This window comes from Canis lupus, chromosome 4 (assembly GCF_003254725.2).
Source record: "Canis lupus dingo isolate Sandy chromosome 4, ASM325472v2, whole genome shotgun sequence".
NCBI classification, from domain to species: domain Eukaryota; kingdom Metazoa; phylum Chordata; class Mammalia; order Carnivora; family Canidae; genus Canis; species Canis lupus.
The window spans coordinates 2,339,752-2,366,560 of NC_064246.1; the positions used below are offsets into that span (position 1 = coordinate 2,339,752).

Below are 26,809 nucleotides of genomic sequence, written 5' to 3' on the forward strand. Positions count from 1 at the left end.
TCCTTTTCTCAACAAAAATGATGTGTTTTCCTAGATAGCAAAGCAGTCTATTACCTCTGGAAGTCCTGGAGAGGAGCATCATGAGAACTCCATTGAACATTAGTATGAAAAAAATTCTCATAAACTGAGCTTTGAGACTTTGTCCTAAAGGACAGTCACCTAAGACAAAGAAACCATATATTCTAGTGGAGAAAAGGACTAAACTAGAAATCAGGAACTGGTAAATATCATTATTCCAGAGCTCAAAAATAGTCACAAATTCTTGAACATTAATTTTTCTCTTATTATCTCCTTACTATATACAATAACAGAAATCTGATGATGTCATAGCCATATTAGGGTTCACATGCATAGATTTCCTTGACACTACAAGCTTCCTCTTTATAGGAAGACTATCATAGGGGAAAAAAAGATGTTGATTCTTGTACTCTATTTCAGAAAGAAATAGAGTCAATAGTCAAAATTTCTCTACGTTCTAAACTCTAAAATCTAGAGAGCTCTTTCTTTTTAATTTTTTTTTTTTTTAGATACCAGATGTTTTTGCTTTACCACAATTAAAAATCAAACCATCTCCATTAATTTCCATTGACATTTTAAACTTCACGTTCTCTGGGGCAACTCAAGGGTTTTTATAATTTTCTCATTTTAAATGCAAGGAATAGGAATTGAGTTTATTAACATTTGAAAATAGGAATCTATTACTTGTGAGCCTTTTTTAAGAAAAAACATACAAAGTAGCAACTAAAGTCTTTAAAAATAAGGTACTCTACTCTCCCTGGAACATATGTAATTTCTTTGAAGATAAATGCCTACAGAAGCTAGCATAGACTAAAAGGCAAACCCTGAGGGCCAAATTAATGTTCTTCCACTTGTATCTAAATACTTACCAGGGAGCCATCAAAACAAAAGGAATGTCTTCTAAAACCCAAAGAATTCTGAGAACCAAAATCATTAATGGTTACTATTTACATACTTTTGTATTTCTCAATATAGGCTTGCACTTTTATATGAAGAAGCCTTTAAAACTAAATGCAAACTCAACTAACCCATTATTTAGATCCATAAGTGATTAGACTAAACCAATAATTTGAATTTTTTGTTAATTAGATTTTTAGGTATTGATCAGACTATTGGGCAGAACACACTCATATTTTCACCTCAAGCCTCCCATCTGATCACTGTGGATCTGTCGATTCTTTTTCCCACTCCACATCATAGGACTGAGATACAATTTGAAAGTTTTCCTGTTCCTTTTGTCTTAAATTCTAGCTATTAAAATGTAGTAGGGACCTTCCCAGAGGGAAAGAGTTTAGTTAGCAGATCTAACTCAGAGAGATTTAGGGAAGTATCACATGCCCACTAGGGTTAGTCACTTGTGAATATGTCCCCATGCTGTAATTCCTTCAAGAACAGAGACCATAATTTACTTCCTTCTGTTTGGTACCTAATGCCTGTAAAGACTCCAAGCCTGTTTACATAATTGAAGGAACAAATGAATGAACAAACAGATGAACAAATGAATTAATCAGTCCTTTTCCCTTGATGTTGGTGAATTGCCCTAAGCCTTCAAAGTGGAAGGGTTCAGAAAGACTAGGAAGGCTAGAAAGCTATTATGTTTTGGACACTAACTACATACTTGTTCACATTTGTAACTTCATAAGGTTCAGAGTTGTGCCATGACATTGACCAAGGTCATACACAGCTAGTACATGGTGAGGTCAGTTTTTAAAACTAACCCTGCCTGGCATTTAAGCCAGTGATCCTTCTGTCACCCCAATATCTGTTACTTTATGCCTGCTTTATAATATGTTGGGATGAGGAAAGAATAGGAAGTAAAAGTTTCTCATCCAAAACAGGAGGCTGCATTTTGGAGGACTTCAATTAAAATGTCTTTCAGGGATGCGTGGGTGGCTCAGTCGGTGGAGTGTCTACTTTTGGCTCAGTCATGATCCCAGGGTCATGGGATCCAGCCCCACATCAGGTTTCCTGCTCAGTGGAGAGTCTGCTTCTCCATCTCCCTCTGCCACTCCCCCTGCTTATTATGCTTGCACTCTCTCTCTCTCTCTGTGTCAAATAAATAAATAAATAAATAAATAAATAAATAAATAAATAAATAAAATGTCTTTCACATGACTTAGGGACATCAGTAATCATGGAGAAAGAAAAAGCTGGGTCCATGGTGCATTAAGAAACAGGAGAGGAAAGGTTTCAATATTGTGTATGTATTTAGTTCTTTATGACCACTCATCACCTCTGCTGGGGTTCGTCAGTGAAGCGCCACCATCTCAATTCAGCAAATAAATCACCAAAGCCAATTATTACATAACTGCCCAATTCGGGAAATGACACATATTTACCTTAGATCTGGGTCTGCGTCACTGCATATATTCCTTAGCATGGAAGTTCAATCATGCTTAGCACCAGGAACCCCATCTGCTGAGGAATGTTGCTGTAGGACATGTACTCTCTGTGATAAGTCTCCTTATCTCAGCTAATATCCTACAAACAAAAAGCAAGTCGTAAGCAAGGGTTTTAACATGGGTGCACCTCTACTGGTTCACGCTTGGACTTCAGAGAATCCAAGAAGAAATTGTAGAATTGCTGGCAACAATTGCTGTGTGTGTGTGTGTGTGTGTGTTTTCAAGAAGTTCTCTAGCTATTAGACTCAAAAGTGGTTCAAAACTGAAAGGATTAGAGATTTTGCTTTTTTTTTTTTTTTTTTTTGCAACGGGTTTGCTGCCAGAACACAGGTGTCATGAAAACCACCGCTAAACCTAAACCAAAATGGGAAAGGAAAAGACTCACATCAACATCGTGGTCATTGGACACGTAGATTCGGGCAAGTCTACCACTACTGGCCATCTGATCTACAAATGTGGTGGGATCGACAAAAGAACTATCGAAAAATTTGAGAAGGAGGCTGCTGAGATGGGAAAAGGCTTCTTCAAGAATGCCTGGGTCTTGGATAAACTGAAAGCTGAACGTGAACGTGGAATCACCATTGATATCTCCCTGTGGAAATTCGAGACCAGCAAGTATTATGTGACCATCACTGATGCCCCAGGACACAGAGACTTTATCAAAAACATGATTACAGGCACATCTCAGGCTGACTGTGCTGTCCTGAGTGTTGCTGCTGGTGTTGGTGAATTTGAAGCAGTATCTCCAAGAATGGGCAGACCAGTGAGCATGCCCTTCTGGCTTACACGCTGGGTGTAAAACAACTAATTGTTGGTGTTAACAAAATGTATTCCACTGAACCACCCTACAGCCAGAAGAGATACGAGGAAATCGTTAAGGAAGTGAGCACCTACATTAGGAAAATTGGCTACAACCCCGACACAGTAGCATTTGTGCCAATTTCTGGTTGGAATGGTGACAACATGCTGGAGCCAAGTGCTAACACGCCTTGGTTCAAGGGATGGAAAGTCACCCGTAAAGATGGGAATGCCAGTGGAACCACACCGCTTGAAGCTCTGGATCGCATTCTGCCACCAACTCATCCAACTGATAAGCCCTTGCATCTGCTCTCAAGACATCTACAAAATTGGTGGTATTGGTACTGTCCCAGTGGGTCGAGTGGAGACTGGTGTTCTTAAGCCTGGCATGGTGGTCACCTTTGCTCTGGTCAATGTTACAACTGAAGTAAAGTCTGTTGAAATGCACCATGAAGCTTTGAGTGAGGCTCTTCCTGCGGACAATGTGGGCTTCAATGTCAAGAACGTATCTGTCAAAGATGTTTGTCGTGGCAATGTGGCTGGTGACAGCAAAAATGACCCACCAATGGAAGCAGCAGGCTTCACGGCTCAGGTGATTATCCTGAACCATCCAGGCCAAATCAGTGCTGGATATGCACCTGTGCTGGACTGTCACACAGCTCACATTGCTTGCAAGTTTGCTGAGCTGAAGGAGAAGATAGATCGTCGTTCTGGAAAGAAGCTGGAAGATGGTCCCAAGTTCTTGAAATCTGGGGATGCTGCCATTGTTGATATGGTTCCTGGCAAACCTATGTGTGTTGAGAGCTTCTCTGACTATCCTCCTCTGGGCTGTTTTGCTGTTCGTGACATGAGACAGACGGTTGCTGTGGGTGTCATCAAAGCAGCAGACAAGAAGGCACCTGGAGCTGGCCAAGTCACCAAGTCTGCCCAGAAAGCTCAGAAGGTTAAACGATTATAATCCCCAATACCTGCCACCACAGTCTTAATCACTGGTGGAAGAATGGTCTCAGAACTGTTTGTGTCAATTGGCCATTTAAGTTTAATAGTAAAAGACTAGTTAATGATAACAATGCATCGTAAAACCTTCAGAAGGAAAGGAGAATGTTTTGTGGACCTTTTTTTTTTTTTTTTGCGTGCATGTGTGGCAATTTTAAGTTATTAGTTTTTAAAATCAGTTCTTTTTAATGGAAACAACTTGACCAAAAATCTGTCACAGAATTTTGAGACCCATGAAAACAAAAGTTTAATGAAAAAAAAAAAAAGATTAGAGATTTCTGGGAGAGAAAACACACAATTATAATTCCTACCATATATTACGCTTCTCTGTTGCTAGTGTATATTCTCATTTATATTTTATGACTGGATAAAATGTGTTTTTGCTATAAACTCCCAAAAGTAAAAATTTAATAAGTACATCAATATGTATGTAAGCTGAAGCAGTAGAGACACAGCAAGTGGCTAAAGTGAAGCCTGCTGGTGGACGCTGGCACTTGGAGCTCAGACTTCCTCTCCAGAGGATGGCCTCACACACAGAACAGGGAGAAATGCTAACAGCTCCTTAAAGGGATTTCAGGTCTATGCAAAGCCAGTGACCAGGCATGGACATAAAGACGATAAGGTCTTTGCTGTTGAAAAAGCAGGTTCTACCTTCGTACAAATACAAGAGAGTGATGGTGTGCACTAGCATTACATGGAGATCTGTCACACTGTGGGAACACAGGGCTGAGAGACAAGACATCCCTAATTGTCATAAGGCAGCCAGGGAAAGGGGCAGGTCACTCCAGTTGCACATACTGCCGCTTTCCTAGAGTGCATCCGTTGACTGCTTGTACTCAGCAAAGTGCCCGGGAATCATTACTACTTGTTATTACTCTGCTCACATGGACCAGGATATTATGTGAACCCTGCATACAAATTGGCAAAATAAGCCCTAACTATACCCAAGGAACCAATATGGCACATTACATCATGAGTATAGCATGAATGATTCCCTGGGTAGATGATGTGAAGTCACAGTCTCATAGTTTCAATAGAGGTGCCGACTTGTATTGTGTCAAACAGCTGTATGTTAAAGACTCTCTAAATGGATAGTGATACTACATGAATATATTAGCAGCCGCTTGCTGTGCCAATCATCTGAAGCTAATGTGATAAGATGTTTCCCTCTAAAAACTAGAGGGAAAATAGATAAGATTTGTTAAAATTCAACTAAGCCTAGTTTGTAGATTATAATAACCTTGTCAAACCCCTTGGTATTTTGAATTGAGGGGTTCCACTGCACAACATTCTCAAGTCTAACACTGAAGTAAGAATCAAGATCAGAGATCTGTGCTAGTTTGTACATAGAGTGTTCCCACCAACTTATAAATTTCACATGAGCTATTAAATCTATTGGCGGTACAAGATGCTAATGAGCCAAGGTCAAGATATGACCCCACATGTGCTACTTGGTTTCACCTAAGTCTGTGACTAAAGATAAAATGCCAAAGCACAAACAGCCTTTCTGCTAGTGAGCACCAGGGGACCCAATAGCAAAAGACCAATTTCTCACTAACGCTAAATAAGGTCGGGGGAGGAAGGATGAGGTCCATATTTTACATAAGTCAAAACCAGTTACAATTGGAACCAGGACTCCAGGGACTCCTGGGTGGCTCAGTCGGTTGGGTGCTTGCCTTTAGCTCGAGTTGTGATCCCAGGGTCCTGGGATGGAGCCCTACATTAGGCTCCCTGCTCAGCATGGAGTCTGTTTCTCCCTCTGCCCTCCCCCTGCTTCTGCTCTTTCTGTTTCTCAAACAAATAAATCTTTAACAACAACAACAACAACAACCAGGACTATAACTTCATTCTTCCCTGTGCTGCCGCATGCTCTCTTGAAGGCATAACAGTAGCACCACCTAGACAACTTAGGCCACTTTTGTATTCCCCAAAGAATTTCACATGGCACTAAGAGGTTGAGACCAGTTTATGGAGTTTGAATAACATGCAAATATCTGTATTTTAATAATAATAATTTTTCTTATTGGAAAAAAATAAGGCAATAATAAAATCTACACCCCATATATATATACACACATGTACACATACATATGTATGTACACATATACGTATATACACAATGCAAATATTTTTCTATACATTTATGTTCACTTTCCTCAAAACAGGATCACACTCCATATACTATTGTGTTATGTGATTTTTCCCTCCTTAGTGATAGGTCATAAAAATCAGCTAATTGAAGAAATAGTTCTAAAATAAGCTTGATAATACATTGCATGATGTGATCTGAAATGGGTACCTTCAGCAGACATTCCTCCTGACCTTTTGAACACTAAAATCTATAACACTGCCAAAACTTTGAGACTTTGGACCGAGCAACAGTCCTATCCTGATTTTCCTTTTCAGGCCCTATCCAAGGCCCTACTTTTATGGGCGAAAAGCTATAATGTTCCTTTGCTGCCAACTAGTGGTAAATTTTGACCTAGATTCCTCCTAAGGACAAGGACTACATATCCTTTGAAAGCCATTACATCTAGACAGGAACCAGACTTCAGACTGCAGGACACAACCCCTCAGTGACTGTGAAATCCATTTCATTTTTCAGGGAACCTATAAGAAGAGTAAGGAATAGGAAAATGACAAGCATATCACAAAGTAAATACAGGTGTTGGGTTATGATACTCAACTTTCAGTAGAAAATAACTGATCTATAGAGAGGAGCCTTTAGGAAAGCAGAATTCCAAAGTTCCCCTAAAATCCTCCTGTACTTAAAAAAAAAAAAGGAAAGAAAGTTTAATGCATAAATTCATTAAGTCTGGACTTCCTCCAATGGCTTCAGGGCTCAAAGCAGGTACTTGGACTCCATATTTGTTAACAGCAAACCTTTGACAGACTCTTAACTGCCTACTGCTCGGTTCTTACAGGAAAAATGAAATATGTGCAGCATGACTTATTTTAATCATAAAACTAGGCATGTTTCTGGAATAATGAATCTTCTGATTAAAGACTGCTAAGTTCAAAGACTCATTTTGGCCACAGGAAATAAAATGATTTGGAATTAAAGACGAAGGCATTAAAGCAAGTGAAATATGAAATGGCTCAACCACTGCTCTAGTCTCTTCCCTTCCAAGGAATCTCTATGAAAGGAGATAATCAGAGGAGACAACTGCTATTAGAACCATTCCTCAACCTTGCACGGCATCCATAAATTTAGGACACAATAAAAAGTTTCTGTTTTGACTTTTGACAATTAGAAATTTTATGAAACAAGAGACTCTAATATCTACAATGGACTGGAAGATAGGGTATTAATTCCACTAACTCAACATGAGCCACAACTTTAAAATGTGATCATCGATTGGCAGAGTTTTAATTTAAAGACTTAACCTATAGGGAACGTGCTATTAACCACATAAGAACAAGAAAGTAGGTGTATACATTAGGAAACATAAATTGCAGTTTAGTTGCTTCAAAACAACATAAAAATATATTTTTAAATCATGAGTAAACATTCTTAAAAAGAAAGGGAAAAAAAACAGTGATTCCCAATGGAACTTTGAGAATGCTACCTTTGGAAGGATCTCTCCTGAGTACACTGATTTTCCCAAAGTTCAGTCACAAGAATGTAATTGTGAGTATGAAAATTCTCTGGAATCTTTGCTCAGGTTACACTAGTCTTCTTGGTTTTCTTCAATCATTATGAATTTGTTCCTGCTTCAGGGCTCCAGACTTGCTCTTTCCCTGGCTAAAATGAGTTTCTCCCAGCTCACTCCCTCCTTCCTCTTCTGCTCAGCAGGACTGCCCCTTCTGCTATGCCCACCAGGAGACCTTCAGAGGTTAAATTAAACATGTGGTCTCAGAAGATAGCTGCAGCTACATGTGGCACCAGTTTCCTGAGCAGGCTGTTAGGAACCAACTGGAGTCTGCCAAACCATAGTCTTGGGTATTTCTTTTCACCAGCAGGCAATGTTGCCCTAACTCAGGTGTTAGTCCACACCAGGACTGCGAGAGAGTGAGCCACTCCGGTGGTGTGGAAGCTGTCCAGGCATAAATGCCTCCTGCCCCACAGGAGCCAGTAACTCTTATAATAAAGCAATGGGCATCTCTTACAGAGTCCCCAAAACCAATATGCTGGCTATGAGATTCATGGACTCAGTGAAGCCCAAAGCCTGGCACCCCCATCAGATACTTAAGAGTTACTTGTGGAACCTCCTAGTTCAGATGCAATTCACCAATATGGCATCATTTGTACCGTAAGTCAGTTTGCTTAATAACATTGTTGGTATTTTTACCCTTATCAGATCACCAGAAAAACAGATCTAGATAGCCTGGCTGTTGAACAGATTCTCAGGAAGATTTGGTTAACCTACACCTTCTATAATAGTCATGTATCCTGTCCCTCTAGATTTTCAACCCTCTAGCCCTGCTTCATTTCTATTCATAGCATACATCCTTTACTTATGTCTTTATTTGTTGCCTGCTGCCCCCAGTATCAGCTCCATTAGAACAGTGTTCTCCCTATTATGTTCCCTGCTGTACTCAGAGATAAGAACAATGTCTGGCATAAAGTAGGCATTCAATAAACATCTGTTAAATGAAAAATATCCAAAACCCAGGATTTTGTGCAATGAGAAGGAATCCAGGCTATTATCAGTATAGTCTAACCAGCAAGCAATGAGGAGACATGCAAGTGGCAGGCAATCCTTAGCAATCCCTCAAGCATACCCAGTGTTCTCCCCGCCCCCTTGGAGACTTGATTCTCAAGAGCATAAGGGCTTAAAAAATAATCATATTTCTAAAAGGATTAGGGGATCAGTCAGGCCCTTTGTTACACAGCAGCAATACTGGCCTAGTCCCTAGGCCCTAACAAGCTGGAAAACAGCAACAACAAACAGAAAAGAACTTGAGGCAGCAATCTTACTACTGGGACATAAGAATCCTGCCATTGGAATGGGCTTATCACCAATGTGGCTCTGTTGACAGTTGGGTAAACTCTACAAGAGGCCCTAGTACAATAGATCAAATTACAACATCATCCACCAGGATTTCCCAAAGTGTTCTGTGAGCTGTTAATAAATACTATTTAGAAAAGTATTCTTGGGGTATCTGGATGGCTCAGTGGTTGAGCATCTGCCTTTGGCTCAGGGTATGACCCCAGGGTCCCAGGATCGAGTCCCACATCAGGTTCCCTTGATGCCTATGTCTCTGCCTCTCTCTGTGTGTGTCCCTCATGAATAAATAAATACAATCTGAAGAAAAAAGAAAAGAAAAAAAGAAAAGAAAAGTATTCTTGCTTGGTAAGTCCCAGGTTAAAAACACTTTTGTTTATTAAAAGACTTCCATGAGAATTTACTTTGTAAATTCCAAAGGGAGTGCACAAACCAAGCATTTCCTCCAAATTCCCAAACTGTAGAACACTTCTTTCACAGAGCATCTCACTGTCCTTTGGAACAACTTTCATAAACTTACTTTATACTGTTTGGCAAAAAATCATATATTGCATATACTATGACCAGAACTCTCCCAAATGAGGAAACAAGAACTAAGCTGAGAGCAAAATTAACATAGTCAATGTGATTTTGAGTATATAGTTTAGCTATAAAAATACATTATTCTTAACTTAAAAAGTTTTTTTTTTCAGATATATACACAGCAATTTAAAAAGTCTGTCCCTGAATACCTTCCAGTTCCCCTTGTCCCAGATCTGTTCCAGTTTTCACAGAACAGGCCCTTTTATGTCTTCTAATTTTAAGAACTATGAATATCCACAAAATGATAGTGCTTATACAACCTGAATAATTTCAAACACTTAACAGCTAGCTTAATACTGACCTTTGATAATAGGCAATCTAAGAAAATGGCAATTTTATGTTTAATCAGGTACCAAATGGAATAGTCTTTTCCTGAAACATACCAAAAACAAGGAGAAAAGAAAAACAAATCAGAAAATAAATCTGCCAGCCCAATTTATGACCCAGACTTTGCATCAGTTATTTGAAGTGAGCATCTGGGTATCTACAGGCCACTCTCATATACCTGTGAATGCTGTGTGAGGCAGCTGCCCCTCCCCATTCCCTTCTTCTTGGCCTCAGTCAAACACACTCAGGGAGAAAACTAGGAATTTCATTTGTCCCCTTCTGACACATGGGAAATTTGCAGAATTTTTCTAAGGTAGAATAATGTGCTACCATGCAGAAAACGAGCCGCATGCAAAGAAGTCTAAATCAACCCCAAACTATACGCTTTTATCATTGTGGCCCTTGGATGCTTCCAACAGCCAAATGAAGAGAAATAAAGAGACTCTTTCTTAAATAAAGAGAAATTATCATTAATTTCTTTCCACATAAGCTAAGCTAATAGCAAATTAAGAATCTCCCATTTTGCCTAACCATGTGAACAAAGGTTGTGTCCAGCATTAATTTTCATCTCTGAAATACTGACATGTTTACACTCCCTGTAGTTGTTCACACACTTCATGACAAGCAATTTATTATACATAAAAGAGTTTTAAATGTGCACTTCTGGCAGAATAATCATCAATTTTTTACAATGAATGACCAAGGAAACATCTTAATTCCAATTCCCACTGCAATATATTTCACTACCTCACTTGGGACTACAGAACCTCAAAACGTTTGAGCAATCTCCTCCCCCATGTCTTACTCCTGGTGACATGAAGGGAGTTGGGGGTGGGGGAGACTTAAAAACTTGATCTGTCCTGAAGCTTTTTGCCAGCCTGCTAACATTTAAAGCACAACATGAATCATAAAACATTTTAAATCATGTCTCAAAGTTAAAAAAAAAAAAAAAGAGAGAGAGAGAGATTCATGGATTGGTTTATAGAAAGCTGAGAACAAAGTTGAAGTCCCTCTTAAAACAAAAATGGTCTGCTTCCCTGTTCATATGCTACCTCATTCCCAAATTTACAAAAGGAAAGTCTTCTCCATCCATGCATTTTCAAGGCATGTGAGAACACAGCTATACATGCATAGTAGTAACAGGAGAAACACGAAATGCCTATTATGGTATTTGATTGCTATTAAATCAGTGAGTGTCAGAAGATGTACTGCATTCCCCTTGGGGGCCTTCCCCCATTCAGCAGCTGCCGGTTACCCTACTCATGGCAAGTGTGCTCTCCCACTTCTAACTTTATTGTCACAACAAAAATTTCAGATCATCACATCCAAACCAGCCCACATTTACCAGTCTGTAATGCTGAAGTAGACGTGAAATACAAAGAAACCCTTCCAATGGCTATGTGCCTGTTCCCAAAGCTTTGCGGGGCTGGGGGGGGGGGGGGGGTGCTGACACAGCACAGGAGGACAACAGGTACATCCTAGGTGTACTACATGACCTAGAAAAAATGCCACCTTGCTTCTCCAGACTTCATGTTCCAGCTGGGGCTCTTTGTGACCCCCTGCCAGGTGCTTAGACTGCTGTACTGAAAAGAATACTGATAGAAAATGTGCTCTTTATAAAGACACTTGATGGCAAATTAAATGAAACCAATCCGAGCTACCTTAAGCAGTAAATGTTTTATTATGAGAAGAGAGATAGTTCATGGAACCACAGAGGAGAAATTCTTCTGGGTCTGCATCCACATTTCTCTGCCTCCTTGCTTCTGTCTGCGTTCCTGTCCCATTTTCTTTTGACCAATGGAGCATGTTCTTCTTTGTTTCAGTCCCTAGGATGAAATACAGTCAGCCTATTCTCTAAAGAAACTGACTGACTGGCTGTCAGTCCTAATCCAAATTTCTGAGAAAGAATTTAAGTGGCCCAGCCTGGGTCGGGAGTTCACTCCAAGCCTGATCTGTGTTTAGGGAAGTTGGGCTAAGATAGGTAGGAGCAGGGCCAGAAGTCTGGCCTATGGATCGGTAGTAAAGAGATCCATTCACCTAGTAACTCATGGACAAGCCAGACAACCAAAAGTCATATGCTCCAATGAGCAATTATGAAATGTAGGGCCTGGGTTATTGCTTCAAGGACATCCTGCCTTAAATACAGTGTTTCTTTTAACTTTATTAATTTGAAGAAGATTTAATTATCTTTAGAAATGTATCTACTATAAAATATCGTCATTTTTGTTTTTTTAAAATATCGTCATTTAAATTACACTGATTATAGCAGATGAAACTGACACAACTACTTATTATTTGTAATACTTTTCAAAACAGAGACATTAGTAGCAGAATTTTTATGTAAAAAGTGGTTTTATTTTATAACAATATTGCACATGCATGTGTACACAAGCATACCATATTTCATATTTTTGGATTTTCATATTTTTTGGATTTTTCTTGCGATGGAAAGTCATGGGCTGTGAGTTCCTATAGGCTATGCTCTGGATCTCACCTCTGTCAGTAGCTTTGTAAACATGGTCTGCATTGTCAGTTTCTCTTTGGAAAATGGGCTTAATGACTCCCTCAATAGGCTTTTATGAGGATTTTAAAAGGATAAAATATGTAAAATACATCGCACCATTTGTCACATAGTAAGTGCCCAATTAATGTTAATTCTCTTCCTCTAGAATAAAAGGAACATTAAATAAATACAATTTTTAGAAGGGAAAAGTTTCCAAGCACTTAAATCAAGAAGAGACATTATCTTATCAATAAAAACAGATACAAAAGTTGCCTCAGATGGAGTACCCAGGCATAGGCTAGGCAACTTTTTGGCAGCTGGTGGAGGCCATCAGTTAGCCAGGTTGTGGTTCCTAGCAACCTGCCACTCCTCCAACTAATACTAATCATTAATTTTGGCATCTATCACTTCTTTTCCTTCTGTTACCACCCATTTTAGTTGGGGTCAAGTTTGGTTTCATAAAACAGAAAAATCCCAACTAAGAGTAGCCTAAACAAGACAATAGTTTATTTCCTTCCTGCCATTAAAAAAAAAAAAAAAAAAATCCTGAATTAGGCATTAGGGCTTGTTGGGCAGCCCCATGAACAGGGACTGTATACCTACCTTTTTTCCTGCTCCACCATACCCACATGTGTCTGCCATCTGCCAGAGTACTTTGTGGTCCAGGATGGTCCTAAGCAATACGAGGAAAGTAATACAAAGACTGAGCCTGTCCTTCCCTGGGCATCCACATATACTTCTGCTTACATTTCACTGGACATAACTCAGGTAGGTACCATATCAAACTCCAAGGAGGCTGACAATATAACTTAGCTGGCGGGGGAAGGCCAGGTTTCTGTTCCTAGGTCCTAGGCAGCAAGGAGACAATGGATGTTGGGGCACACAATTAGCAATCACCACAATACCAAACTTGTCCAGACCATTTTCAGCCACAGACTCCTAACTGGCCTTCCCCTCTGCTGCTCTTTCTAATCTATCATGCACAGAAGTTAATAAGGCTAAAATGCTCTTCCACTTACAGAGTACAGGATTAGAACAGGCATTTCAAAATCACATCCTCTAACTTCCTAAACTCACTTCATTCCTGAGAATATTTAAAAACCACCCCTGCCGGGCAGTCCAGGTGGTTCAGCAGTTTTGCACCGCCTTTGGCCTAGGGTGTGATCCTGGAGACCCGGGATCAAGTCCCATGTCAGGCTCGCTGCGTGGAGCCTGCTTCTCCCTCTGCCTGTGTCTGTGCCTCTCTCTCTTTCTCTCTCTCTCTGTGTCTCTCATGAACAAATAAATAAAATCTTAAAAAAAAATAAAAATAAAAACCACCCCTGCCAAATCTTCTAAAGGTTCAATTCATTTAAGACCTCATTCATTCAGCCACAAGAAGCCCCTCTCCTGGTTTATCACCTTTCTCAAGTCAGGGCTCCAGCTAAGTCTTTCCCTCAACATCCTCTGAATGCAGCTAGGGTTCTTCTACCTCTAAAATCTGTCTTTCATTGTTTATACCACTTACCTAGGATTCATTCTAGTTCTTGTTCTCATTCCATCCCTGCTTGCTTTCTTTTTAAATATTTTATATATCTATTCATGAGAGCCACAGAGAGAGAGGCAGAGACATAGGCAGAGGGAGAAGCAGGCTCCCTGCAGGGAGCCTGATGAGGGACTCTATCCCAGGACTCCAGGATCACAACCTCAGCCAAAGGTTAAATGCTCAACCACTGAGCCACCGAGGTGCCCCCACTGCTTTCCTAGTCAAAATGTTTACATCCTTAGAAAGCAAAATAAAGTCCCATCTTCTCCTGGATGCATAGCCTGGAATTCATCCCATCAACTAGATATAATTTATCTGAATTGTATAGCCTTAATGTTTCTCCTATTTATTTAATGCTTATTATTAATCTACTCCAGTTTTACCTCTCCTCTAAAGCTGTCACAGAATCTTTCTATTCCTCAGGGTTACTATGAAGTTTAAATGCTTTATTTACCTGTTCTCATCTGCCACAGCTTCCAGTCTACACATAGTAAATATGCAGCAAATACTTCTGGCCTGAGTTACCTCTGCCTGAGTCTCACTTTGTATGACCTTAAACTTTATTTAAGATGCTATTTTGTTTTCCCCCAAATACTGTAAGGAATGAAAAACTGATGTTATCCTTTTTTGGGTGATATGGAGTAGACAAACCTGTAGTATTTTAATTTGTATCCCTATACTATTTTAGGATTTCTCCTGCCAAAGCAGAAAATAAAGTCTCATAATGAAGTATGTAATTTTCATATGTGGAAATCATCAATGTGCTTTCCTGAAACTTCTGTGGCCTATATATCATTTTTGCAGTACTTTATCCAGAAATGACTCTTGGAGCAAGAAGAGCAGATATTATATTTGATGCCAGAAGCTATATAAACTACTATGGAAGGGTGATTTTAAACTGATGCTTTTGGAAACGCCAACTAGATAAATCAAAGCAAAGGGAACTAGAGAGAAGTTTACTTTTTTTTTTTTTTTTTTTTTTTTTTTTGAGAAGTTTACTTTGGATGCATCTATGGTTAAACATTAGCTTGGAATGAATAATTTGTGCTTATGCAGTCACTTAGAGGGCTCAAGAGTAGGCCAGGCAAGTCAGATCCCTGTTTCCTAATCTCCTAAACTCATTTCACTCAGTTCCTAAAAAACAACATTCAAAGTAGATCCACTGGAACTTACTGTACAACTACAGATTATTTGTTTTGATCACAATTCCTTTGGAGCAATCACATTCCCTTAGCTTAAATTACCTGCCTAGAAACAATTGAGTTTGGCACATTTTTTCCTGAGCAAATGGAGAAAAATTTACTATGTGTTTCAGAGGTATGGCCTTGGTTTTCAAGAAATCCAATACTGTATTTTTGTTCTTAACATTTCAGAACTCTGAAAACATTTTGCTTTCCTGAATTGAGAATAGGGGGAAACTAATTTTCTAAAAAAATTGGATCTTCATGACCTCTTATAAAGTAAATACTGAAGCTTTTTAATGAACTGGCTTTAGAAATATTAATAGAGTAAGTCACAATCATGATCCCACCCTACTCTGTGATCCCCAAAAAACCAAAATTTTCTATCAGCTGAAGCAAGGACATAGACTAAGTCCTACTGATGTGTTCAGAATAAGTACTAATATTCATGACAAACTCTAGTATTTATTGATTACTTCCTAGGTTCTTGATGTGACAATACTATCATCCTCATTTTGGGTGAAGAAAACAAGGAGCAGAAAGGTTAAGTGACTTGTTTGCAATTATATAACTAGCAGATGGCACAGCCAGGATTGTGCCTGGATGTCTAGCCTCAGACTCTGCCTCTAATCATGCTGCTGTTCTATAATGAAGTAAGGAAGTGACTCTCCAGATGTCAACAAAAAAACCCAGTTCACCATCAGGTATCAGGCACAACTTAGGAAAAAGTTAGACTCTCAGAAACACATCTGACCTGGCATTCTGTTTCACTTACAGGAAAATGAAAGACAGAAACAATGTAGAGAGAATGTAGTAGGAATTTGGAAACCCAGTAATAATACTTTCCCAGTTTTCACAAACACATGCCAACAGTGTAACAGGCATATTATCTAACATTTTGTAAATTGGAAATCCCTAGTAACCAATACTTCTGGTCCCACCAGCCTAATAGTAGGTCTAAAATTTGCATTGACATAAATATAAATTAATCAGACTGCAGTCTATTTGGTGGGATAAGTGAGGGTTTTCATAAAGTTGTTACCTGCGTTACACTGATATCTTTGATGATGCTGATGATTTGTCAATAAAAAACTTTTACTTATAATATAAAGGACAAAAGCAAATGCCATAAAGGAGTGGTCTTCTGACCAATATTAATTATTACTTTGCAAACATTCAGGAAAATTTTAAAATAAAACACATAATATTTTTAAAAACTGTCTATTGGATGTTTGTGAAGATATTTAAGTCAGTGTGGAAGCACAGAAAATTATAAATATATAATGATAAAGTATAAATTTGGGTAATGGGATATGAAGAATAAATTTAATTTTTTAAAAGATTTTATTAATTTATTTGACAGAGAGAGAGAAAGCACAAGCAGGGGGAAGGGGCAGAGGGAGAGGGAGAAGCAGACTCCCCACTGAGCAGGGAGCCCCCTCCAGGCTCAATCCCAGGACCTTGGGATCATGACCTGAGCCAAGGGCAGACAATTGACTGCACCACCCAGGCACCCCAAATAGATTTAATTTTAAAAGTGGGGTTATCATTGAATTTTCACATTAAGGAATCCAAGTTGATAACACCCCAACTGTGGTTACTACTCTAGTTCTACAAAAATCCTCTTTACTCTTTTAAAGAACAAAGATTTAGCATTAAGCTAGCTGCTTTTATTAATATAAAAATCACCCAGCAAGTGTTGATCTTAACTAGAGACTAGACATCAACACTATCATCTTCCAAAAGATTCATCTTTGGAAAGGTCCCATGGATTCCCCCCCAAGTCGCAGGTGGGTGAGCCACTGGAGATGGCTGATAAAAGAAGCTGTTAATAACAGCTTCAGTTCTCTAGGTGATTTGGTAAATGTCACAGAAAATAACAGGGAACTTGGAATGATGTAACAAGGATTGTTGTCAGATTACAGTACATGTTTTTATCAATTTCAAAAGATTTGGAGAGAATGCTCCCACAGCTCCAATCATTCTAAATAAGAGATCTAACCAACTTACTTATTATTCCACAAAATTAAAGCTTCTTGAAAAGTTCAAAGTATTTTCTAATTGAAAGATCTTAGTTTCTAATTTATAAGAAAAAACTGAAGAGATCTTTCTCAGAAAAATATAATTTTGTTATTTAAAATATCTAATGTTAACATCTGAATAACTGATATGAACATCAGAACTTCAGAGTCAGGGCTGTGAAATTAGATTTGGTTAAAATTTTGACTTTTCTAATCTGTGACTGTGAGACCTAGGACATAATTTGCTTTTTCTATGCTTAATTTTGTCATAAGTACTGCATACTTCACAAGGTTATCCTAAGTTTGAAATGAAATGTGCAGCAGTGTTTAACAAGTATGTGACATGTGGTAAAGATCTCAAATATGATGGTCTTTTAAAAAATTCAATATATAGGCATCCCTTACTGTTCTTCTTTCCCAGTGGAAAGCAGGTGGCCCACAGTGAATACAGGAACATCAGTTTATTCACTGCAATGCTATAACCATGTCTGGTATATTATAAGTGCTCAAGAAACATTTTTTGATTGGAGAACTAATACTTTATTATTATTTGAAATGGAATATCCTACTATTCTAAAGTCTATGATTTTCATATCCTAAAATGTCTTTTCTTCTATTATAAAATATAAGAGGGGTTCTCACTATTGATCCCATGGACATTAAAAGGATAATAAGGGAATATTATGAATAACCTATGCCCACAAGTTTGATAACTTAGATGTAATTGATCAATTCCTTGAAAGATGTAATATACCAAAACTCACACAAGAAAAAATAGACAATATGAACTGACCTATAGCTACTAAAGAAATTTAACCAATAAATAATCATCTTCTAAAACAGAAAGCATCAGGGCCAGATGGTGAATTCTGCCAAATATTTTAGGAAGAAACAATAACACTCCACAGTCTCTTCCAGAAAATAAAAACAAAAGGAACACTTTATTCATTCTATGAGGCTAGCGTTACCTAATACCAAAAGTAGATAAAGACATTATAAGAAAGGAAGATGACAGACCAATATCTCTTATGAACACAGATGCAAAATTCAACAAAATATTAGCAAATCAAATCTGACAATGTATACAAAGAATTATACACTATAATCCAATGGTATCAATCCATTTCATCAACAAGCTAAAGAAGAAAATTTATACTATCATATTAATACAAGCAGAAAAATAATTTGACAAAATCTAACACCAATATGATAAAAACAATCATAGAAAACTAGGAATAGGGACACCTGGGTGGCTCAGCGGTTGAGTGTCTGCTTCTGCTCAGGGTGTGATCCCAGTCTGGGGATTGAGTCCTGCATTGGGCTCCCTGCAAGGGGTCTGCTTCTCCCTCTATCTCTCTGCATCTCTCTGTGTGTCTTATATGAATAAATAAATAAAATCTTAAAAAAAAAGAAAAAAAATTAAGCAAGGAATAGAGGCGACCTTCCTCAACTTGATAAAGCATAACTACAGAACAACCTATAGCTAACATCATATTTAATGAAGAGAAACTATTCTGTTTTTCCACTAAGATCAGGAACAAGGCAAGGATTTCCTTTCTCACCCCTTTTATTCAACATTGCACTGGAAGTCCTAATTAATGCAATAAGAAAAGAAATAAAAGGTATACAGATTGGGAAGAAATAAAGCTGTTTTTGTTCTCAGATGATACAAATAAATGTCTGTGTAGAAGATCCCAAAGAATCAACAAGAAAACAACAAAAAAATTGGAACTAATAAGTGATTTATAGCAAGGTTGCAGGGTACAACACTGATATGGAAGAGTCACTTTTTTATATATCAGCAATGAACAATTGGAATTTGAAATGAAAAATAAATATCCATTTATATTAGCACCAAAACAATGAAACACTTAAGCAAAATTATAAGATCTATATGAAGATCAGATAACTTAAATAGGATACATTTGAAAAACTTTACTGAACTTACAGGTAATGTCAGATTTTTTTATTTCCCTCACAATATGCTTTTTACAACCCAATTTGTGCAGAAATTCCTATTTTTCAGGACATTACTATCCCATAACAATGACAGGATACATATATCTTTAAAAATAGATCCATGTAGGGGATCCCTGGGTGGCTCAGTGGTTTAGCGCCTGCCTTTGGCCCAGGGCGCGATCCTGGAGTCCTGGGATCGAGTCCCACGTCAGGCTCCCGGCATGGAGCCTGCTTCTCCCTCTGCCTGTGTCTGTCTGTCTGTCTCTCTCTCTCTCTGTCTATCATAAATAAATAAATCTTTAAAAAAAATAGATTCATGTACATTGTTGATAAGACAGCTTCAGATTTTAAATAGGAGATTCCACTTAAGTGTATCATTGTTTTCTCTGGAAAACAGACCCATCCATCAGTTTTTCCACTTATGCAGCCACAATCTCTAAGCTATACGACTTGAAACAAACTAGTGGACCTCTCTAAACTTACTTTCATTTATTAAACAGAGATATTCAGGGTCCTAAATGAGAAGAACATGCAACCAAGAATACTTTGTCCAGCAAGGCTCTCATTCAGAATGGAAGGAGAGATAAAGGGCTTCCAAGACAGGCAGGAACTGAAAGAATATGTGACCTCCAAACCAACTCTGCAAGAAATATTAAGGGGGACTCTTAAAATTCCTCTTTAAGAGGAAGTCCAATGGAACAATCCAGAAAAACAGGGACTGAATAGGTATCATGATGACACTAAACTCTTATCTTTCAATAGTAACTCTGAAAATGAATGAGCTTAATGACCCCATCAAAAGGCGCAGGGTTTCAGACTGGATAAAAAAGCAGGACCCATCTATTTGCTGTCTACAAGAGACTCATTTTAGACAGAAGGACACCTACAGCCTAAAAATAAAAGGTTGGAGAACCATTTACCATTCAAATGATCCTCAAAAGAAAGCAGGGGTAGCCATCCTTATATCAAATAAACTAAAGTTTATCCCGAAGACTGTAGTGAGAGATGTAGAGGGACACTATCTCATACTTAAAGGATCTATCCAACAAGAGGACTTAACAATCATTAATATATATGCCCCGAATGTGGGAGCTGCCAAATATATCAATCAATTAATAACCAAAGTTAAGACATACTTAGATAATAATACACTTATACTTGGTGACTTCAATCTAGCGCTTTCTACCCTCGATAGGTCTTAGGTCTTCTAAACACAACATCTCCAAAGAAACAAGAGCTTTAAATGATACACTGGACCAGATGGATTTCACAGATATCCACAGAACTTTACATCCAAACTCAACTGAATACACATTCTTCTCAAGTGCACATGGAACTTTCTCCAGAATAGACCACATACTGGGTCACAAATCGGGTCTGAACCGATACCAAAAGATTGGGATCATCCCCTGCATATTCTCAGACCATTATGCCTTGATATTAGGACTAAATCACAACAAGAAGTTTGGAAGGACTTCAAACACATGGAGGTTGAGGACCACCATGCTAAAAGATGAAAGGGTCAACAAGGAAATTAAGGAAGAATTAAAAAGATTCATGGAAACTAATGAAGATGAAGATACAACCATTCAAAATCTTTGGGATATAGCAAAAGCAGTCCTGAGGGGTAAATACATCGCAATACAAGCAGCCCTCCCAAAACTGGAAAGAACTCAAATACAAAAGCTAACCTTACACCTAAAGGAGCTAGAAAAAAAAAAAAAAAAAGCAAATAGATCCTACACCCAACAGAAGAAGAGACTTAATAAAGATTCAAGCAGAACTCAATGAAATCGAGACAGAAGAACTGTGGAACAGATCAACAAAACCAGGAGTTGGTTCTTTGAAAGAATTAATAAGATAGAAAAACCATTAGCCAGCCTTATTAAAAAGAAGAGAGAGAAGACTCAATTTAAGAAAATCATGAATGAGAATGGAGAGATCACTACCAACAACAAGGAAATACAATTTTAAAAACCTATTATGAGCAGCTATATGCCAATAAATTAGGCAATCTAGAAGAAATGGATGCATTTCTGGAAAACCACAAACTACCACAACTGGAACAGGAAGAAATAGAAAACCTGAACAGGCCAATAACCAGGGAGGAAATTGAAGCAGTCATCAAAAACCTCCCAAGACACAAGAGTCCAGGGCCAGATGGCTTCCCAGGGGAATTCTATCAAACGTTTAAAGAAGAAATCATACCTATTCTACTACAGCTGTTTGGAAAGATAGAAAGAGATGGAGTACTTCCAAACTCGTTCTATGAGGCCAGCATCACCTTAATTCCAAAACCAGACAAAGACCCCACCAAAAAGGAGAATTATAGATCAATATCCCTGATGAACATGGATGCAAAAATTCTCAACAAGATACTAGCCAATAGGATACAACAATACGTTAAGATTATTCACCATGACTAAGTAGGATTTATCCCCGGGATGCAAGGCTGGTTCAACACTCGAAAACAATCAATGTGATTCATCATATCAGCAAGAGAAAAAACAAGAACCATATGATCCTCTCAATAGATGCAGAGAAAGCATTTGACAAAATACAGCATCCATTCCTGATCAAAACTCTTCAGAGTGTAGGGATAGAGGGAACATTCTTCAACATCTTAAAAGCCATCTACAAAAAGCCCACAGCAAATATCATTCTCAATGGGGAAGCACTGGGAGCCTTTCCCCTAAGATCAGGAACATGACAGGGATGTCCACTCTCACCACTGCTATTCAACATAGTACTGGAAGTCCTAGCCTCAGCAATCAAGCAACAAAAGGAAATAAAAGGCATTCAAATTGGCAAAGAATAAGTCAAACTCTCCCTCTTTGCCGATGACAAGATACTCTACATAGAAAACCCAAAAGCCTCCACCCCAATATTGCTAGATCTCATACAGCAATTCGGCAGTGTGGCAGGATACAAAATCAATGCCCAGAAGTCAATGGCATTTCTATACACTAACAATGAGACTGAAGAAAGAGAAATTAAGGAGTCAATCCCATTTACAACTGCACCCAAAAGCATAAGATACCTAGGAGTAAACCTCACCAAAGAGGTAAAGGATCTATACCCTAAAAACTGCAGAAGACTTCTGAAAGAAATTGAGGAAGACACAAAGAGATGGAAAAATATTCCATGCTCATGGATTGGAAGAATTAATATTGTGAAAATGTCAATGTTACCCAGGGCAATTTACATGTTTAATGCAATCCCTATCAAAATACCATGGACTTCCTTCAGAGAGTTGGAACAAACCATCTTAATTTAAGATTTGTGTGGAATCAGAAAAGACCCCGAATAGCAGAGGAATATTGAAAAAGAAAACAATGCCAGGGGCATCACAATGCCAGATTTCAGGTTGTACTACAAAGCTGTGAGCATCAAGACAGTATGGTACTGGCACAAAAACAGACACATAGATCAATGGAGCAGAATAGTGAACCTAGAAATGGGCCATCAATTTTATGGTCAACTAATATTTGACAAAGCAGGAAAGACTATCCACTGGAAAAAGGACAGTCTCTTCAATAAATGGTGCTGGGGAAATTGGACATCCACATGTAGAAGAATGAAACTAGACCACTCTCTTGCACCATACACAAAGATAAACTCAAAATGGATAAAATATCTAAATGTGAGACAAGAATCCATAGATGAGAACACAGGCAACACCCTTTTTGAACTCGGCCACAGTAACTTCTTGCAAGATACATCTATGAAGGCAAGGGAAACAAAAACAAAAATGAACTACTGGGACTTCATCAAGATAAGAAGCTTTTGCACAGCAAAGGATACAGTCAACAAAACTAAAAGACAACCTACAGAATGGGAGAAGATATTGCAAATGACGTATCAGATAAAGGGCTAGTAGCCAAGATCTATAAAAAACTAATTAAACTCAACAGCAAAGAAAGAAACAATCCAATCATGAAATGGGCAAAAGACATGAAGAGAAATTTCACCAAAGAAGACATAGACATGGCCAACAAGCACATGAGAAAATGCTCCGCATCACTGGCCATCAGGGAAATGCAAATCAAAACCACAATGAGATACCACCTCACACCAGTGAGAATGGGGAAAATTAACAAGGCAGGAAACCACAAATGTTGGAGAGGATGCAGAGAAAAGGGAACCCTCTTACACTGTTGGTGGGAATGTGAGGGAATGCCCTACGACCCAGCAATTGCACTGTTGGGGGACTTACCCCAAAGATACAGATGCAATGAAACACTGGGACACCTGCACCCCGATGTTTCTAGCAGCAATGTCCACAATAGCCAAACTGTGGAAGGAGCCTCGGTGTCCATCGAAAGATGAATGGATAAAGAAGATGTGGTCTATGTATACAATGGAATATTCCTCAGCCATTAGAAACGACAAATACCCACCATTTGCTTCCACGTGGATGGAACTGGAGGGTATTATGCTGAGTGAAGTAAGTCAATCGGAGAAGGACAAACATTATATGGTCTCATTCATTTGGGGATTATAAAAAAATCATGAAAGGGAATAAAGGAGAAAGGAGAAAAAATGAGTGGGAAATATCAGAAAGGGAGACAGAACATGAGAGACACCTAACCCTGGGAAACAAACTAGGGGGGGTGGAAGGGGAGGTGGGTGGGGGGTGTGGGTGACTGGGTGACAGGCTCTGAGGGGGGCACTTGATCGGATGAGCACTGGGTGTTATTCTATATGTTGGCAAATTGAACACCAATAAAAAATAAATTTATATAAAAAATAAAAGTATCTCTATTTACAGATGACATAATCTTAAATATTTATAAGTCTAAAGGATATATTTTTAAAACTACTAGAACTAATAAGCAAGTTTAACAGGATCATAGAATATAAGGTGAACTTACAAAAATCAGTTGAATTTATATAAAATAGCATTGAAAGATCCAAAATACTAAATTAAGAAAATAATTCCTTTTATAATAATATCCAAAAGAATATAATACTTAGGAATAAACTTCATGGCTCAAGAGATTCAACATTGTAAGGATAGCAGTACTCTCCTAGTTGATCCATAGATTGAATACAATCTCTAGCGAAGTTTTAGCTTGCTTTTTCACATAAATTGACAAGCCAGTCCTAAAATTCATGTAGAAATGCAAGAGACTCAAGTAGCCAAAATAATCTTGAAAAAGAGGAATAAACTGTGAACACTCACATTTACTGGTCTCAAGCTTACTACAACAATAGTAATCAAGACCATGTGGTACTGGCATAGGGTAGATATATAGACCTACGGAATAGAATAGAGACCAAAATAAAAGCTTACATATGGTCAATTGACTTTTGACAAGGGTACCAAGACAATTCTTTTCAACAAATGGTGCTGGGACAGCCGGATATTCACATACAAAGAATGAAGTTGGACCCCCTAGCTCATATCATATACAAAAATTAACATATGTAAACCTAAATGTAAGAGCTAGAACTATAAACCACTTAGAAAAAAAAACACAAGCATAAATCATGACTGTCTATTTAGGCAATAATTTTCTAGATAGGACATCAAAAGCATAAGTGACAAAAAAAAGAGAAAAAGAGGATAAGAGAGGGAGGGATGGAAGGAGAGACTGGGAGAGGGAAGGAGGAAGGAAGGAAGGATGTATATCTGACATCAACACTGAAGAATTGTTTTGCTTCCAATGATAGCACCATCAAGAAAGTGAAAATTACTCACAAAATGGGAGAAAATATTTTCAAATCATGTCACTTAAGAGACTTATTTCACAATATATTTTTTAAAAATCTTACTACCCCACCATAAAAACACAAATGACCCAATTTTAAAATGGGCAAAAGACTTGATGACATTTATCCAAGTAATATATGGAAATGATCGATAAGCCCATGAAAAGACATTCAACATCATTAGTCATTAAGAACCAATATGAAGCACCACTTCATACCCATGAAGATGGATATAATCAAAAAGATAGACAATTACTAATGCTGGTGAGATGTGAAGACAATAGAACCGTTATGCATTGCTGCTGGGCATGTAAAATGGTGCAGCTACCTTAGGAAATAATGAAGCACTTACTCAAAATGGAATTTTCATATGACCTGTCAGTTCCATGCTGTAGTGGCTACTTTGAAGCAAATGATTGGAGATCTCATCTTTGAAGGTAGGTCTCAAATCAAAGGAATGTTATGAATTCTGACATTAAAATGTCAGAGGTTACTATTACACAAATATGCAAATCTTTGCAAATCTTATTCAGCAAAATCCTTCTAAATTCTATAGAGGCAAACTCTCATTAAACCCTTATCTATATTAGCACTAGTGTTAGTTCTATTTGTTCTTGGTATTTGTTTGCCTCTTCAGTACATCCAAATAGTTGATGTCTTCTTATATAATCAATGTCTATTTAGACCCATGTCATAAGACTTGGGCCTGCATTTTGGCATTTTAAACAATCATAGGTTTTTAGTTGTGCTTTCTTTTTTTAAAGACTTTATTTCTTTATTTTGAGAGAGAGAGACCACAATCAGAGGGCAGAGGCAGAGGGAGAAGGTGAAGCAGACTCCCCAAGAACAGGGAGCCCGACATGGAACTCAATCCTTGGACCCTGAGATCATGACCTGAGCTGAAGGCAGACACTTAATGGACTAAGCCACCCAGGCTCCCATGCTATCTTTCTCTTGCCTAGCACAAAGCTCTCCTTTATTGAAGTTGAATCCCTGGATAGTAAAGCAACATTAGTGTATACATGTTAGGTCTCTGTACTCTGACCTAAAACACCCAGCTGCTCAGCCCCTCCAGTCCAGCTTCCAACATCCATGCTGTTCCCTCAATAGACAGGCCACTGTTCATTCTGGAAAGTTCTCTCTCCCTCTTAATCCCTCTCATTCCCTTCTTTTCTCTTTCTTTCTCTTCCTCTCTCTTTCCACCTGTCTCCCCCTCTTTCCATCCTTCTCCTTTGTTCCATTTTCCTCCAAAAATCCAAATCCTATCATACTAACTTAAAAAACAACAGCAACAAAATCTAAAGGAATTTTCTTTCTTATTCCCTCTATCTTAATATATGAGTATTTTCTCTGTGCTCCAATTGAATAAAGATGGGAAATCTAACATATTGAGCATATTGAGAGTTTACTGTGTGGTAGGCTCTACACACTCTATTACAGAGTGGTTGTGGAAAGTTAGCGAAAAGACATGATTGCCAAATGATGCATGAGGTGGACCCAGGCACTCAGGTTCCTCATCCTTGTCCCCGTCTTTGAAATATGGGTACCTCTTGCCTTTCCCATTTCCAAAGGCTGCTTCGAGGACATAGCCTTGAAAGAGCAAGAGAACATCCATATGCTATACATTACTGAACCCAGTTAAGACCCCTTTAGATTTAAGATTTGGCAGATGGGTGTGGAGATCCATTCATCTTGCTGCCACCCAAGACAAGCCTCCTACATAAGTTCATTTTGCTTATCAAAACTCCCACATACCATGTGGAGTGGCCTGTCTTTTTCTTAGGTCTCTTCCTGTCCTTCATGTATAGGGGGCAGTTTTAGTTGACCCTGGCA

The 26,809-nt window shown here is 38.4% G+C and overlaps 1 long non-coding RNA gene across 2 annotated transcripts in view; it reads right to left on the reverse strand.

The window, feature by feature from the left end:
- Nucleotides 1–11,743: 11,743 nt before the first annotated feature.
- The window catches only part of LOC112660902 (uncharacterized), a 42,265-nt gene continuing 27,199 nt past the window's right edge, over nucleotides 11,744–26,809 (reverse strand). For both annotated transcript variants that reach the window (XR_003137300.3, XR_004814902.2), the window contains 2 exons: nucleotides 13,179–13,248; nucleotides 11,744–11,898 (listed from right to left, as the gene is read on the reverse strand). This is a non-coding gene — a long non-coding RNA (uncharacterized LOC112660902). The remainder of the gene's footprint in view (nucleotides 11,899–13,178; nucleotides 13,249–26,809) is intronic.